Below are 16,153 nucleotides of genomic sequence, written 5' to 3' on the forward strand. Positions count from 1 at the left end.
TTGAGGTGATCCAGAAATGTGATGCATAAGCAACAATACTCGTTGCATCTGGGCTAGTGGTGCAATGGACAACGCGTCTGACTAGGAATCAGAAGATTGTAGGTTCGATTCCTACCTGGCTCGTACATGTTGTCGTGATCGTATAGTGGTTAGTTCTCAGCGTTGTGGCCGCAGCAATCCAGGTCACGGCAGTAACCCTTTGCTTACTTATTTTTAATGATATTTACCCAAGGTTTAAGAATATTCATGGATTTTCAGGAAATACACAACACATTTTATCTACGGCTTGTTCTCTTTGTTCTAGATGGCAAAAATCTGGAAATATGTGATTTAGCCTGTTCCGAAAATGCGTTGTGGAAAAAAGTAAAAACTTCACAAGAGTTCTCAATCACATGAAAATATTTCGTTATTAGCTGGTTTCCATTTGATTTGCCTCACATGATTTCCGGATTCCATGAAAATATTTCCTCTCTATCTGGTTCCGACTTGCTTTGCAATACATGAAAGGAACTTATGGCAATCGGATCCTTGTGTAAGTTTTGAGGTGATCCAGAAATGTGATGCATAAGCAACAATACTCGTTGCATCTGGGCCAGTGGTGCAATGGACAACGTGTCTGACTAGGAATCAGAAGATTGTAGGTTCGATTCCTACCTGGCTCGTACATGTTGCCGTGATCGTATAGTGGTTAGTACTCAGCGTTGTGGCCACAGCAATCCAGGTCACGGCAGTAACCCTTTGCTTACTTATTTTTAATGATATTTACCCAAGGTTTAAGAATATTCATGGATTTTCAGGAAATACACAACACATTTTATCTACGGCTTGTTCTCTTTGTTCTAGATGGCAAAAATCTGGAAATATGTGATTTAGCCTGTTCCGAAAATGCGTTGTGGAAAAAAGTAAAAACTTCACAAGAGTTCTCAATCACATGAAAATATTTCGTTATTAGCTGGTTTCCATTTGATTTGCCTCACATGATTTCCGGATTCCATGAAAATATTTCCTCTCTATCTGGTTCCGACTTGCTTTGCAATACATGAAAGGAACTTATGGCAATCGGATCCTTGTGTAAGTTTTGAGGTGATCCAGAAATGTGATGCATAAGCAACAATACTCGTTGCATCTGGGCCAGTGGCACAATGGACATCGCGTCTGACTACGAATCAGAAGATTGTAGTTTCGACTCCTATCTGGCTCGTACATGTTGCCTTTATCGTATAGTGGTTAGTACTCTGCGTTGTGGCCGCAGCAACCCCGGTCCGAATCCAGGTCACGGAAGTAACCCTTTGCTTACTTATTTTTAATGATATTTACCCAAGGTTTAAGAATATTCATGGATTTTCAGGAAATACACAACACATTTTATCTATGGCTTGTTCTCTTTGTTCTAGATGGCAAAAATCTGGAAATATGTGATTTAGCCTGTTCCGAAAATGTGTTGTGGAAAAAAGTAAAAACTTCACAAGAGTTCTCAATCACATGAAAATATTTCGTTATTAGCTGGTTTCCATTTGATTTGCCTCACATGATTTCCAGATTCCATGAAAATATTTCCTCTCTATCTGGTTCCGACTTGCTTTGCAATACATGAAAGGAACTTATGGCAATCGGATCCTTGTGTAAGTTTTGAGGTGATCCAGAAATGTGATGCATAAGCAACAATACTCGTTGCATCTGGGCCAGTGGCGCAATGGACAACGCGTCTGACTACGAATCTGAAGATTGTAGGGTCGACTCCTACCTGGCTCGTACATGTTGCCGTGATCGTATAGTGGTTAGTACTCAGCGTTGTGGCTGCAGCAACCCTGGTCTGAACCCAGGTCACGGCAGTAACCCTTTGCTTACTTATTTTTAATGATATTTACACAAGGTTTAAGAATATTCATGGATTTTCAGGAAATACACAACACATTTTATCTACGGCTTGTTCTCTTTGTTCTAGATGGCAAAAATCTGGAAATATGTGATTTAGCCTGTTCCGAAAATGTGTTGTGGAAAAAAGTAAAAACTTCACAAGAGTTCTCAATCACATGAAAATATTTCGTTATTAGCTGGTTTCCATTTGATTTGCCTCACATGATTTCCGGATTCCATGAAAATATTTCCCCTCTATCTGGTTCCGACTTGCTTTGCAATACATGAAAGGAACTTATGGCAATTGGATCCTTGTGTAAGTTTTGAGGTGATCCAGAAATGTGATGCATAAGCAACAATCCTCATTGCATCTGGGCCAGTGGCGCAATGGACAACACATCTGACTACGAATCAGAAGATTGTAGGTTCGACTCCTACCTGGCTCGTACATGTTGCCGTGATCGTATAGTGGTTAGTACTCTGCGTTGTGGCCGCAGCAACCCCGGTCCGAATCCGGGTCACGGCAGTAACCCTTTGCTTACTTATTTTTAATGATATTTACCCAAGGTTTAAGAATGTTCATGGATTTTCAGGAAATACACAACACATTTTATCTATGGCTTGTTCTCTTTGTTCTAGATGGCAAAAATCTGGAAATATGTGATTTAGCCTGTTCCGAAAATGTGTTGTGGAAAAAAGTAAAAACTTCACAAGAGTTCTCAATCACATGAAAATATTTCGTTATTAGCTGGTTTCCATTTGATTTGCCTCACATGATTTCCGGATTCCATGAAAATATTTCCCCTCTATCTGGTTCCGACTTGCTTTGCAATACATGAAAGGAACTTATGGCAATCGGATCCTTGTGTAAGTTTTGAGGTGATCCAGAAATGTGATGCATAAGCAACAATCCTCGTTGCATCTGGGCCAGTGGCGCAATGGACAACGCGTCTGACTACGAATCTGAAGATTGTAGGTTCGACTCCTACCTGGCTCGTACATGTTGCCGTGATCGTATAGTGGTTAGTACTCTGCGTTGTGGCCGCAGCAACCCTGGTCTGAACCCAGGTCACGGCAGTAACCCTTTGCTTACTTATTTTTAATGATATTTACACAAGGTTTAAGAATATTCATGGATTTTCAGGAAATACACAACACATTTTATCTACGGCTTGTTCTCTTTGTTCTAGATGGCAAAAATCTGGAAATATGTGATTTAGCCTGTTCCGAAAATGTGTTGTGGAAAAAAGTAAAAACTTCACAAGAGTTCTCAATCACATGAAAATATTTCGTTATTAGCTGGTTTCCATTTGATTTGCCTCACATGATTTCCGGATTCCATGAAAATATTTCCCCTCTATCTGGTTCCGACTTGCTTTGCAATACATGAAAGGAACTTATGGCAATCGGATCCTTGTGTAAGTTTTGAGGTGATCCAGAAATGTGATGCATAAGCAACAATCCTCATTGCATCTGGGCCAGTGGCGCAATGGACAACGTGTCTGACTACGAATCAGAGGATTGTAGGTTCGACTCCTACCTGGCTCGTACATGTTGCCGTGATCGTATAGTGGTTAGTACTCTGCGTTGTGGATGCAGCAACCCCGGTCCGAATCCGGGTCACGGCAGTAACCCTTTGCTTACTTATTTTTAATGATATTTACCCAAGGTTTAAGAATATTCATGGATTTTCAGGAAATACACAACACATTTTATCTACGGCTTGTTCTCTTTGTTCTAGATGGCAAAAATCTGGAAATATGTGATTTAGCCTGTTCCGAAAATGTGTTGTGGAAAAAAGTAAAAACTTCACAAGAGTTCTCAATCACATGAAAATATTTCGTTATTAGCTGGTTTCCATTTGATTTGCCTCACATGATTTCCGGATTCCATGAAAATATTTCCCCTCTATCTGGTTCCGACTTGCTTTGCAATACATGAAAGGAACTTATGGCAATTGGATCCTTGTGTAAGTTTTGAGGTGATCCAGAAATGTGATGCATAAGCAACAATCCTCATTGCATCTGGGCCAGTGGCGCAATGGACAACACATCTGACTACGAATCAGAAGATTGTAGGTTCGACTCCTACCTGGCTCGTACATGTTGCCGTGATCGTATAGTGGTTAGTACTCTGCGTTGTGGCCGCAGCAACCCCGGTCCGAATCCGGGTCACGGCAGTAACCCTTTGCTTACTTATTTTTAATGATATTTACCCAAGGTTTAAGAATGTTCATGGATTTTCAGGAAATACACAACACATTTTATCTATGGCTTGTTCTCTTTGTTCTAGATGGCAAAAATCTGGAAATATGTGATTTAGCCTGTTCCGAAAATGTGTTGTGGAAAAAAGTAAAAACTTCACAAGAGTTCTCAATCACATGAAAATATTTCGTTATTAGCTGGTTTCCATTTGATTTGCCTCACATGATTTCCGGATTCCATGAAAATATTTCCCCTCTATCTGGTTCCGACTTGCTTTGCAATACATGAAAGGAACTTATGGCAATCGGATCCTTGTGTAAGTTTTGAGGTGATCCAGAAATGTGATGCATAAGCAACAATCCTCGTTGCATCTGGGCCAGTGGCGCAATGGACAACGCGTCTGACTACGAATCAGAAGATTGTAGGTTCGACTCCTACCTGGCTCGTACATGTTGCCGTGATCGTATAGTGGTTAGTACTCTGCGTTGTGGCCGCAGCAACCCCGGTCAGAATCCGGGTCACGGCAGTAACCCTTTGCTTACTTATTTTTAATGATATTTACCCAAGGTTTAAGAATATTCATGGATTTTCAGGAAATACACAACACATTTTATCTATGGCTTGTTCTCTTTGTTCTAGATGGCAAAAATCTGGAAATATGTGATTTAGCCTGTTCCGAAAATGTGTTGTGGAAAAAAGTAAAAACTTCACAAGAGTTCTCAATCACATGAAAATATTTCGTTATTAGCTGGTTTCCATTTGATTTGCCTCACATGATTTCCGGATTCCATGAAAATATTTCCCCTCTATCTGGTTCCGACTTGCTTTGCAATACATGAAAGGAACTTATGGCAATCGGATCCTTGTGTAAGTTTTGAGGTGATCCAGAAATGTGATGCATAAGCAACAATCCTCGTTGCATCTGGGCCCGTGGCGCAATGGACAACGCGTCTGACTACGAATCAGAAGATTGTAGGTTCGACTCCTACCTGGCTCGTACATGTTGCCGTGATCGTATAGTGGTTAGTACTCTGCGTTGTGGCCGCAGCAACCCCGGTCCGAATCCGGGTCACGGCAGTAACCCTTTGCTTACTTATTTTTAATGATATTTACCCAAGGTTTAAGAATATTCATGGATTTTCAGGAAATACACAACACATTTTATCTACGGCTTGTTCTCTTTGTTCTAGATGGCAAAAATCTGGAAATATGTGATTTAGCCTGTTCCGAAAATGTGTTGTGGAAAAAAGTAAAAACTTCACAAGAGTTCTCAATCACATGAAAATATTTCGTTATTAGCTGGTTTCCATTTGATTTGCCTCACATGATTTCCGGATTCCATGAAAATATTTCCCCTCTATCTGGTTCCGACTTGCTTTGCAATACATGAAAGGAACTTATGGCAATCGGATCCTTGTGTAAGTTTTGAGGTGATCCAGAAATGTGATACATAAGCAACAATCCTCGTTGCATCTGGGCCAGTGGCGCAATGGACAACGCATCTGACTACGAATCAGAAGATTGTAGGTTCGACTCTTACCTGGCTCGTACATGTTGCCGTGATCGTATAGTGGTTAGTACTCTGCGTTGTGCCCGCAGCAACCCCGTTCCGAATCCGGGTCACAACAGTAACCCTTTGCTTACTTATTTTTAATGATATTTACCCAAGGTTTAAGAATATTCATGGATTTTCAGGAAATACACAACACATTTTATCTACGGCTTGTTCTCTTTATTCTAGATGGCAAAAATCTGGAAATATGTGATTTAGCCTGTTCCGAAAATGTGTTGTGGAAAAAAGTAAAAACTTCACAAGAGTTCTCAATCACATGAAAATATTTAGTTATTAGCTGGTTTCCATTTGATTTGCCTCACATGATTTCCAGATTCCATGAAAATATTTCCCCTCTATCTGGTTCCAACTTGCTTTGCAATACATGAAAGGAACTTATGGCAATCGGATCCTTGTGTAAGTTTTGAGGTGATCCAGAAATGTGATGCATAAGCAACAATACGCGTTGCATCTGGGCCAGTGGCGCAATGGACAACGCGTCTGACTACGAATCAGAAGATTGTAGGTTCGACTCCTACCTGGCTCGTACATGTTGCCGTGATCGTATAGTGGTTAGTACTCTGCGTTGTGGCCGCAGCAACCCCGGTCAGAATCCGGGTCACGGCAGTAACCCTTTGCTTACTTATTTTTAATGATATTTACCCAAGGTTTAAGAATATTCATGGATTTTCAGGAAATACACAACACATTTTATCTATGGCTTGTTCTCTTTGTTCTAGATGGCAAAAATCTGGAAATATGTGATTTAGCCTGTTCCGAAAATGTGTTGTGGAAAAAAGTAAAAACTTCACAAGAGTTCTCAATCACATGAAAATATTTCGTTATTAGCTGGTTTCCATTTGATTTGCCTCACATGATTTCCGGATTCCATGAAAATATTTCCCCTCTATCTGGTTCCGACTTGCTTTGCAATACATGAAAGGAACTTATGGCAATCGGATCCTTGTGTAAGTTTTGAGGTGATCCAGAAATGTGATGCATAAGCAACAATCCTCGTTGCATCTGGGCCCGTGGCGCAATGGACAACGCGTCTGACTACGAATCAGAAGATTGTAGGTTCGACTCCTACCTGGCTCGTACATGTTGCCGTGATCGTATAGTGGTTAGTACTCTGCGTTGTGGCCGCAGCAACCCCGGTCCGAATCCGGGTCACGGCAGTAACCCTTTGCTTACTTATTTTTAATGATATTTACCCAAGGTTTAAGAATATTCATGGATTTTCAGGAAATACACAACACATTTTATCTACGGCTTGTTCTCTTTGTTCTAGATGGCAAAAATCTGGAAATATGTGATTTAGCCTGTTCCGAAAATGTGTTGTGGAAAAAAGTAAAAACTTCACAAGAGTTCTCAATCACATGAAAATATTTCGTTATTAGCTGGTTTCCATTTGATTTGCCTCACATGATTTCCGGATTCCATGAAAATATTTCCCCTCTATCTGGTTCCGACTTGCTTTGCAATACATGAAAGGAACTTATGGCAATCGGATCCTTGTGTAAGTTTTGAGGTGATCCAGAAATGTGATGCATAAGCAACAATCCTCATTGCATTTGGGCCAGTGGCGCAATGGACAACGCGTCTGACTACGAATCAGAAGATTGTAGGTTCGACTCCTACCTGGCTCGTACATGTTGCCGTGATCGTATAGTGGTTAGTACTCTGCGTTGTGGCCGCAGCAACCCCGGTCCGAATCCGGGTCACGGCAGTAACCCTTTGCTTACTTATTTTTAATGATATTTACCCAAGGTTTAAGAATATTCATGGATTTTCAGGAAATACACAACACATTTTATCTACGGCTTGTTCTCTTTGTTCTAGATGGCAAAAATCTGGAAATATGTGATTTAGCCTGTTCCGAAAATGTGTTGTGGAAAAAAGTAAAAACTTCACAAGAGTTCTCAATCACATGAAAATATTTCGTTATTAGCTGGTTTCCATTTGATTTGCCTCACATGATTTCCAGATTCCATGAAAATATTTCCCCTCTATCTGGTTCCGACTTGCTTTGCAATACATGAAAGGAACTTATGGCAATCGGATCCTTGTGTAAGTTTTGAGGTGATCCAGAAATGTGATGCATAAGCAACAATACTCTTTGCTTCTGGGCCAGTGGCGCAATGGACAACGCGTCTGACTATGAATCAGAAGATTGTAGTTTCGACTCCTACCTGGCTCGTACATGTTGCCGTGATCGTATAGTGGTTAGTACTCTGCGTTGTGGACGCAGCAACCCCGGTCTGAATCCGGGTCACGGCAGTAACCCTTTGCTTACTTATTTTTAATGATATTTACCCAAGGTTTAAGAATATTCATGGATTTTCAGGAAATACACAACACATTTTATCTACGGCTTGTTCTCTTTGTTCTAGATGGCAAAAATCTGGAAATATGTGATTTAGCCTGTTCTGAAAATGTGTTGTGGAAAAAAGTAAAAACTTCACAAGAGTTCTCAATCACATGAAAATATTTCGTTATTAGCTGGTTTCCATTTGATTTGCCTCACATGATTTCCAGATTCCATGAAAATATTTCCCCTCTATCTGGTTCCGACTTGCTTTGCAATACATGAAAGGAACTTATGGCAATCGGATCCTTGTGTAAGTTTTGAGGTGATCCAGAAATGTGATGCATAAGCAACAACACGCGTTGCATCTGGGCCAGTGGCGCAATGGACAACGCGTCTGACTACGAATCAGAAGATTGTAGGTTCGACTCCTACCTGGCTCGTACATGTTGCCGTGATCGTATAGTGGTTAGTACTCTGCGTTGTGGCCGCAGCAACCCCGGTCCGAATCCGGGTCACGGCAGTAACCCTTTGCTTACTTATTTTTAATGATATTTACCCAAGGTTTAAGAATATTCATGGATTTTCAGGAAATACACAACACATTTTATCTACGGCTTGTTCTCTTTGTTCTAGATGGCAAAAATCTGGAAATATGTGATTTAGCCTGTTCCGAAAATGTGTTGCGGAAAAAAGTAAAAACTTCACAAGAGTTCTCAATCACATGAAAATATTTCGTTATTAGCTGGTTTCCATTTGATTTGCCTCACATGATTTCCGGATTCCATGAAAATATTTCCCCTCTATCTGGTTCCGACTTGCTTTGCAATACATGAAAGGAACTTATGGCAATCGGATCCTTGTGTAAGTTTTGAGGTGATCCAGAAATGTGATGCATAAGCAACAATACTCATTGCATCTGGGCCAGTGGCGCAATGGACACCGCGTCTGACTACGAATCAGAAGATTGTAGGTTTGACTCCTACCTGGCTCGTACATGTTGCCGTGATCGTATAGTGGTTAGTACTCTGCGTTGTGGCCGCAGCAACGCCGGTCCGAATCCGGGTCACGGCAGTAACCCTTTGCTTACTTATTTTTAATGATATTTACCCAAGGTTTAAGAATATTCATGGATTTTCAGGAAATACACAACACATTTTATCTACGGCTTGTTCTCTTTGTTCTAGATGGCAAAAATCTGGAAATATGTGATTTAGCCTGTTCCGAAAATGTGTTGTGGAAAAAAGTAAAAACTTCACAAGAGTTCTCAATCACATGAAAATATTTCGTTATTAGCTGGTTTCCATTTGATTTGCCTCACATGATTTCCGGATTCCATGAAAATATTTCCCCTCTATCTGGTTCCGACTTGCTTTGCAATACATGAAAGGAACTTATGGCAATCGGATCCTTGTGTAAGTTTTGAGGTGATCCAGAAATGTGATGCATAAGCAACAATCCTCATTGCATCTGGGCCAGTGGCACAATGGACAACGTGTCTGACTACGAATCAGAAGATTGTAGGTTCGACTCCTACCTGGCTCGTACATGTTGCCGTGATCGTATAGTGGTTAGTACTCTGCGTTGTGGATGCAGCAACCCTGGTCCGAATCCGGGTCACTTCAGTAACCCTTTGCTTACTTATTTTTAATGATATTTACCCAAGGTTTAAGAATATTCATGGATTTTCAGGAAATACACAACACATTTTATCTACGGCTTGTTCTCTTTGTTCTAGATGGCAAAAATCTGGAAATATGTGATTTAGCCTGTTCTGAAAATGTGTTGTGGAAAAAAGTAAAAACTTCACAAGAGTTCTCAATCACATGAAAATATTTCGTTATTAGCTGGTTTCCATTTGATTTGCCTCACATGATTTCCAGATTCCATGAAAATATTTCCCCTCTATCTGGTTCCGACTTGCTTTGCAATACATGAAAGGAACTTATGGCAATCGGATCCTTGTGTAAGTTTTGAGGTGATCCAGAAATGTGATGCATAAGCAACAACACGCGTTGCATCTGGGCCAGTGGCGCAATAGACAACGCGTCTGACTACGAATCAGAAGATTGTAGGTTCGACTCCTACCTGGCTCATACATGTTGCCGTGATAGTATAGTGGTTAGTACTCTGCGTTGTGGCCGCAGCAACCCCGGTCCCAATCCGGGTCACGGCAGTAACCCTTTGCTTACTTATTTTTAATGATATTTACCCAAGGTTTAAGAATATTCATGGATTTTCAGGAAATACACAACACATTTTATCTACGGCTTGTTCTCTTTGTTCTAGATGGCAAAAATCTGGAAATATGTGATTTAGCCTGTTCCGAAAATGTGTTGCGGAAAAAAGTAAAAACTTCACAAGAGTTCTCAATCACATGAAAATATTTCGTTATTAGCTGGTTTCCATTTGATTTGCCTCACATGATTTCCGGATTCCATGAAAATATTTCCCCTCTATCTGGTTCCGACTTGCTTTGCAATACATGAAAGGAACTTATGGCAATCGGATCCTTGTGTAAGTTTTGAGGTGATCCAGAAATGTGATGCATAAGCAACAATACTCATTGCATCTGGGCCAGTGGCGCAATGGACAACGCGTCTGACTACGAATCAGAAGATTGTAGGTTTGACTCCTACCTGGCTCGTACATGTTGCCGTGATCGTATAGTGGTTAGTACTTGTTAGAAAAGTCTTATTTTAAATTTATTGTTACTTCATGTAATAGATATTAAATGTGCATACAGGGTTCTCAGAAAATGCTTTAGCTAACAAAAGGTTAAATATGTTATATTCTTAAATGTGTAAGTCAGTTGGCTTTCTTAATAAAGATTGCAATCTCCAGAGGAAGTCCAACTGACCTAATCTCATTCTGAAGTGTAAGACATTTCATATGACAGGAAAGCCACAAACCGTTTTCAGTTGGTATATGTGTATATAAACCTATGCTTATGTAATGAAGGCAGACAACTGCTGATTTTGACACTTGTCTCCCCGCTGCGGGAATAAAGAAGCGCTTAGGACTTACTCAGATGACTCCTTGAAAACCTCTTTTGATAAGAATTAGAAGATTCTCCCAACATCTTGGTCCTTCGAAGCCGGAAACCAATATTTCCAGACCCTCGTCCACCCGAGGACTGTACACCGTGCACGGGGTGAGTCATCAAAATACTCACTTAATTCAAAGACCTCCGGTTAAATTACCGTTAAAAAGAGGCCAGTCAGACGGAGGGACGAGGTGTGGAATGACGGTTTTAAAAGAACATAATAGGGAGAATCGAGGATTCGAGTTTTCATCTGAATAACGGTAATATAATTTTGTATATATGTGTTTTTATTATTTTTCATATTTAGATGTATAAGGTTATGTGATAAAAACCTAAGATTGGATCTTAGGTACTAAGACTGGGTCTTAGTTATATTAAGCACAGGTCTTAATATAAAAACCTGGGAATAACGGTTCTCGAGGTTAATAGTCCATAGCCTATGTGAGAAGGCTACAGGTAATAAATAACTCCGTGCAGCACGTAAAAGATAAAGTACTTAGAGATTTGGAGGATCTCTTTTAGAGTATTAGTATTATTTGTTATAGAGTGTTCATATTATTGGTTAGAAAGTATTAGGATTATTTGTTTTATAAAGTTTAAGATTGTGACTAAAAGTATTGAATGATTGAGATAAACTAAATCCAAAGTTAAAGAAAGATAAAGACTTTCAAACTGTGGTGTAAAGACACATCCAGGACATCTGCTGCTGGTCTGACCAGCCTCTTATTGTCTCTGGACGCCCCTGACACCAGAAGTTTTAAGGTAATCAAGTATTTCTTTGGTGAAGTTGAAAGAAATGGTTGTTCTAGATGAAACATATATGAGACTCCTTGACTGTGAAGATTGAATGTATGAGGGTTAAATAAATAAAACCCTGTGTGTATAAGGGAGTCCGATTAGGAATGGTCCTTTGTAAAATTGTTACAAGGACAAATCAGTAGGAAAAATACTGTAAAACACCCAGGAACATAAAGTATATGACTGATCAGCATAATACTTGTAAATATTGTTGTGTTTTGTGTGTGTACTGTGAAACTTTGGTGAAAATACCTTGTGGTCAAGATATACGAGGTATACAGAAATATAGAATATGATAGTAGGTTTTGTTATTCATATCGAATTTGTCTGTTTGTTAATCGTTAATCATCTGTCTTGTCTAAATGTGGTAAAAGTGAGAGTTGAGACAGTCTTTCACATTTCCTCGTCGTGGTCACCTTGGGTGAGCGACATTACTGTCTTGGGATTGTGTTTTGGTAAGCAGCTCTAGGTGTCTGGAGTGCAGCGAGTCCTACAGTCCAGGGAGAATAACGTTTTGGTAAGCAGCATTATTTATAATGTGCAGCGAACATTGTTATTCAATATTCCCAACGGACCATCAAAATTCTACAAGACTCTTTGAATGAGATCAAATTAGAGTCAGATCATAGAACCAAGAACAAATAGAACAAAGGGATAAATTAATATTAGTAAGTCAAATTGTCACGTAGCAAAAAAATGGATTAACATCTATTGAAAATATTAGAAAAGAACAAAGGCCCACCAGATTGTTTTAAATCTCTTGTCCTGAGTGTCTGTTTGGATTAATGTGGCTATTTGTACTGAAGGTTGTGGAATAGTCAAAATAATTGATAAAGGATACAAAGTTAATCAAATCTTTTCATATTAAAAGTGCTCGTAAAACTTCTATTCTAGAAAAAAAGAAAATAAACTATTTAGGTGTCCATTAAATAAATAGAGAGACATATACTAAAATTGCTAAATTAGATTTCCTTTCAAAAGGACACTGCTTGTAACATGTGTAACGTATCAGGAACAGCTTCAACATGTGGTTGTTTGTGTTAAAAAGTATTAAAATATTCCTTTAGAAGGGGATGTTAAGTATATGCACAAATTTGATGTGGTGAATGTACAATGATGATGATGATAAAGGTGTGGCAAATTTGGATTTAAAAGGACTTTGAGGGTAATTGAATGTTATAATTTAGTGAAGGAAAAAGAGAAGTGTGGTTTTGATTGTGTAAGACGACGGTTGGAGAATCTCACAAAGGGGAACAAGGTAGAAGGTTGACAGAATGTTAAAATGATAAGGAATGTTAAAGAAGGTTGTTTATATAGTTCAAGATGAAAAACTTTCATAGAACAAAATGCTGGCTGGTTGAAAGACCATGAAATGATTGGAAAAGCAGAACTATAGAAGAGTGTGTCAATAAATGTTGATATGTATAGCATGTGCATAAAATAATAGCATTCAATAATAGTGACTGTAGTAGTGATAAAGAGTAATACAGATAGGTACATTGCAATGAGTAAGGTGGATGATAACGAGAAGTATGATGTAGACCTGTATACAGCGTGTGCCCCGTATATACAGGGTGTGTGTTCGTGTATACAGGGTGTTTGTTGCAGATTAGTCTGAGGAGGAAATGAAATTGTGTACTGTTTGATGTGAGATGTTTTTCTCAATCCAGATTAAGAACTGAATTAATTGAATTTCAAATTATTATTATTATATGTAAAATTAGTGTGTAAAAAGTCCTAGAACATTGAACTAAAGTACAAGATTGTGTAAATAGACTGACTTTTTAAGAAATTAAAGTTAGCTGTATAAAATCAGGTTTTAAAGTTATAAATACCGCTTCCTTAAATCTACAAACTTGCAAATGACAATGTCTTGGTTGATATGGAACATGAGTCTGATTGTCACAGTTTAATGTAACTTGACGCCCAAGGGTTACCAGGTGTCACTGATGTACCTCTGACTAACTATGATGTTCAGTATTTTGTAGACGGATCCAGATACTGGAATGAGCTGACAGGACATTTCACCACCGGGTATGCAGTAGTCCAGGAAGGTAAGACAGTGCTGCAAAAGTCACTGCCCTCCAGCAGCTCTGCCCAGGAGGCAGAACTCATGGCACTCGCAGAAGCATGTAAGTTGGGCACAGGTAAAAGGGTGAATGTCTATATAGACTCAAGGTACGCCTTTGGAGTCACACGATTATGACACAATATGGCGAGTAAGAGGCTTTCTGACTGCAGCAGTCAAACCAATACAACACTGGTTTGCACCTGGATTTCAGAACGCAGCTGCTCAACATGTAGAGGGTTGCCTGACATGCGTCAGACACAACCCCGGTAAAATGATAAAAACACCCAGTAAGCACACGCCTTGCCTTGATTACCTCTTCCAGCGACTGCAGGTGGACTACATACAGCTACCCGAGGTGGGTGTATATGAATATGTCCTCGTATGTACTGACATGTTTTCAAATTGACCTGAGGCATGGCCAGTAACCAAAAAACATAGCTAAAAACACTGCTAGGAAAATACTCAGTGAAGTAGTATGCTGATATGGGGTCCTGAAGTAATCGAGAGTGACAGAAGAACCCACTTCATGGGAGAAGTATTAGGGCATATACTTACTAGCCTCGGCATCACACAGGCATTCCATACACCATATTACCCAAGAAGGTAAACATCTAGATGAAGGAAGAAAGTCAGTGATACTCCAAGCACCGAAACCTCTGACAAAAAGACAAATGATGTCCTTTTTGGGTATGACTAACTTCTGCAGGAGTTGGATATGCTGATATTACAGGACCATTGATGTCTTTAATTTATGAAGAGGCATTTTATTTTCAGATAAAACCGGTTCTTGTAGGCTCTTCAGTGCTTGGACTAACTGATAATTAAAAAAAAAAAAAAAAAAAACAACAAAGATTTTTTTTTTATTCAAACTGTAGATTGTAAAAATGGATACATGACTTCAGTGCTAACACAGGAGTGTGGGGGAAAGGATAGACCTCTAGCTTACTACGCATCAAAACTCGACCCAGTAGCTAGAGCCATACCTCCCCATGTTCAATCAGTTGTAGCCGCCGCAGAAGCTATAAGAGCTTCCGTTACATTAGTGTTATTTATGATAGAAAGATGTACCACTTTAAATTTTTCGACCTTAATGTCTACTGCGGAGGATGGTGAACCACTTGATTGCCTATCCCCCATAGCAGAAAGAGTCTTACCAAGATCAGATCTTAAAGATATTCCACTACTAGATAGTGATCTCATACTGTTTGTAGATGGATCTTGTAAGAACAAATACATCTTACCCAGCAACTTATTCAGATATGAAGTTATATTGAGCCATGGGACAAGCCATGTCTCAACAGGGGGGATGGTAGAAATCATATCTAAAGTATTCACGGCATATGGCTTTACTAACTACTCTAAATTTTTGTTTAACTTGTTTAACATGCGCCAAACATAATCTACAGGTGAATGTAAAACCAAAGAGAGGACAGTTCCCAAATCCACAATATTCATTCTAACATATTTTGCATGGATTTCATTGAAGTTGTTTTTGCTTCCTAAGACATTAGGTATCTGTATAAGGGTGTTAATTTGAATCTCAGAGTAGGTAAGACAAAATTTGGCTTGAGACACTTTTCAGATAAAATATATGGTATCTGTGAATATTTCTGTGAAAAGAAGATGTTACAGATAATCATCTCAGATCAAGGTACAAATCCTGCTGAAAGGGGTAACAACAAGTTTGACATAAAATGTACCCAGTAACTACATATTTCTATGTGCCCTGTCCAGAGGGACAGAGAAGTTTTTTCTTATATAGAGGTGTTTGTTTGTTTGTTTGTTTGTTTGTTTGATTTGATATACAGGACTTGTCAATGAACTGATGACACCCAAACCTGAGGGGTGATAGCGTGAGATTGGTGATAGTATTATTTTCTTAGTTGAGGCCCTATTGTTTATATTGTCTGAGGTTTATAATTATAATGTATGCCACGGTATTGTGAATAACAACTTGAGGTGTTTTATGTGGAGTTATGAGGTGAAGGTCACTGGTTGTTGTCACTCATATGTAAGAAGTACATGGCAGCAATGACAGCCCGGAGGTTATGTGACCCTGGTGTCTTTAGGTTTGAGAAAGATGCTGCCCATGACCTGTTATATCTACAGGGGTAAAAGTCGAATTAGGACAGTAAGTGACAGTGCGACAATTATGACCAATATGTACCGTGGAGGAGAAGTTTGGATTATTGCCAATGTTAGTAGGTTTAGCAGTAAAGAATGCTCATAATGTAGAGAAAGTGGCCGACAGATTGGACTCTGCTCCCTTGGCATTTGCCAAGTAGTTGGCTCAACCTGTTGCCACTGTACAGACCTT

The 16,153-nt window shown here is 39.4% G+C and overlaps 7 non-coding genes across 7 annotated transcripts; all 7 read left to right on the plus strand.

The window, feature by feature from the left end:
* The first annotated feature begins 50 nt into the window (after positions 1-50).
* On the plus strand, positions 51-123 carry TRNAP-AGG (transfer RNA proline (anticodon AGG)). The gene has a single exon. It is a non-coding gene; the product is annotated as a tRNA-Pro (tRNA).
* A 466-nt stretch (positions 124-589) lies between these two features.
* Positions 590-662, plus strand: TRNAP-AGG (transfer RNA proline (anticodon AGG)). The gene has a single exon. It is a non-coding gene; the product is annotated as a tRNA-Pro (tRNA).
* Positions 663-4,434: 3,772 nt separating this feature from the next.
* On the plus strand, positions 4,435-4,507 carry TRNAR-ACG (transfer RNA arginine (anticodon ACG)). Its single transcript has one exon. It is a non-coding gene; the product is annotated as a tRNA-Arg (tRNA).
* Positions 4,508-6,087: 1,580 nt separating this feature from the next.
* Positions 6,088-6,160, plus strand: TRNAR-ACG (transfer RNA arginine (anticodon ACG)). Its single transcript has one exon. It is a non-coding gene; the product is annotated as a tRNA-Arg (tRNA).
* Positions 6,161-7,189: 1,029 nt separating this feature from the next.
* Positions 7,190-7,262, plus strand: TRNAR-ACG (transfer RNA arginine (anticodon ACG)). The gene has a single exon. It is a non-coding gene; the product is annotated as a tRNA-Arg (tRNA).
* Positions 7,263-7,740: 478 nt separating this feature from the next.
* TRNAH-AUG (transfer RNA histidin (anticodon AUG)) lies at positions 7,741-7,813 on the plus strand. The gene has a single exon. It is a non-coding gene; the product is annotated as a tRNA-His (tRNA).
* Positions 7,814-8,291: 478 nt separating this feature from the next.
* TRNAR-ACG (transfer RNA arginine (anticodon ACG)) lies at positions 8,292-8,364 on the plus strand. The gene has a single exon. It is a non-coding gene; the product is annotated as a tRNA-Arg (tRNA).
* The last annotated feature ends 7,789 nt before the right edge of the window (positions 8,365-16,153 follow it).

The sequence above is a fragment of the Rhinoderma darwinii genome, chromosome 3 (genome assembly GCF_050947455.1).
Source record: "Rhinoderma darwinii isolate aRhiDar2 chromosome 3, aRhiDar2.hap1, whole genome shotgun sequence".
Lineage (NCBI taxonomy): Eukaryota > Metazoa > Chordata > Amphibia > Anura > Rhinodermatidae > Rhinoderma > Rhinoderma darwinii.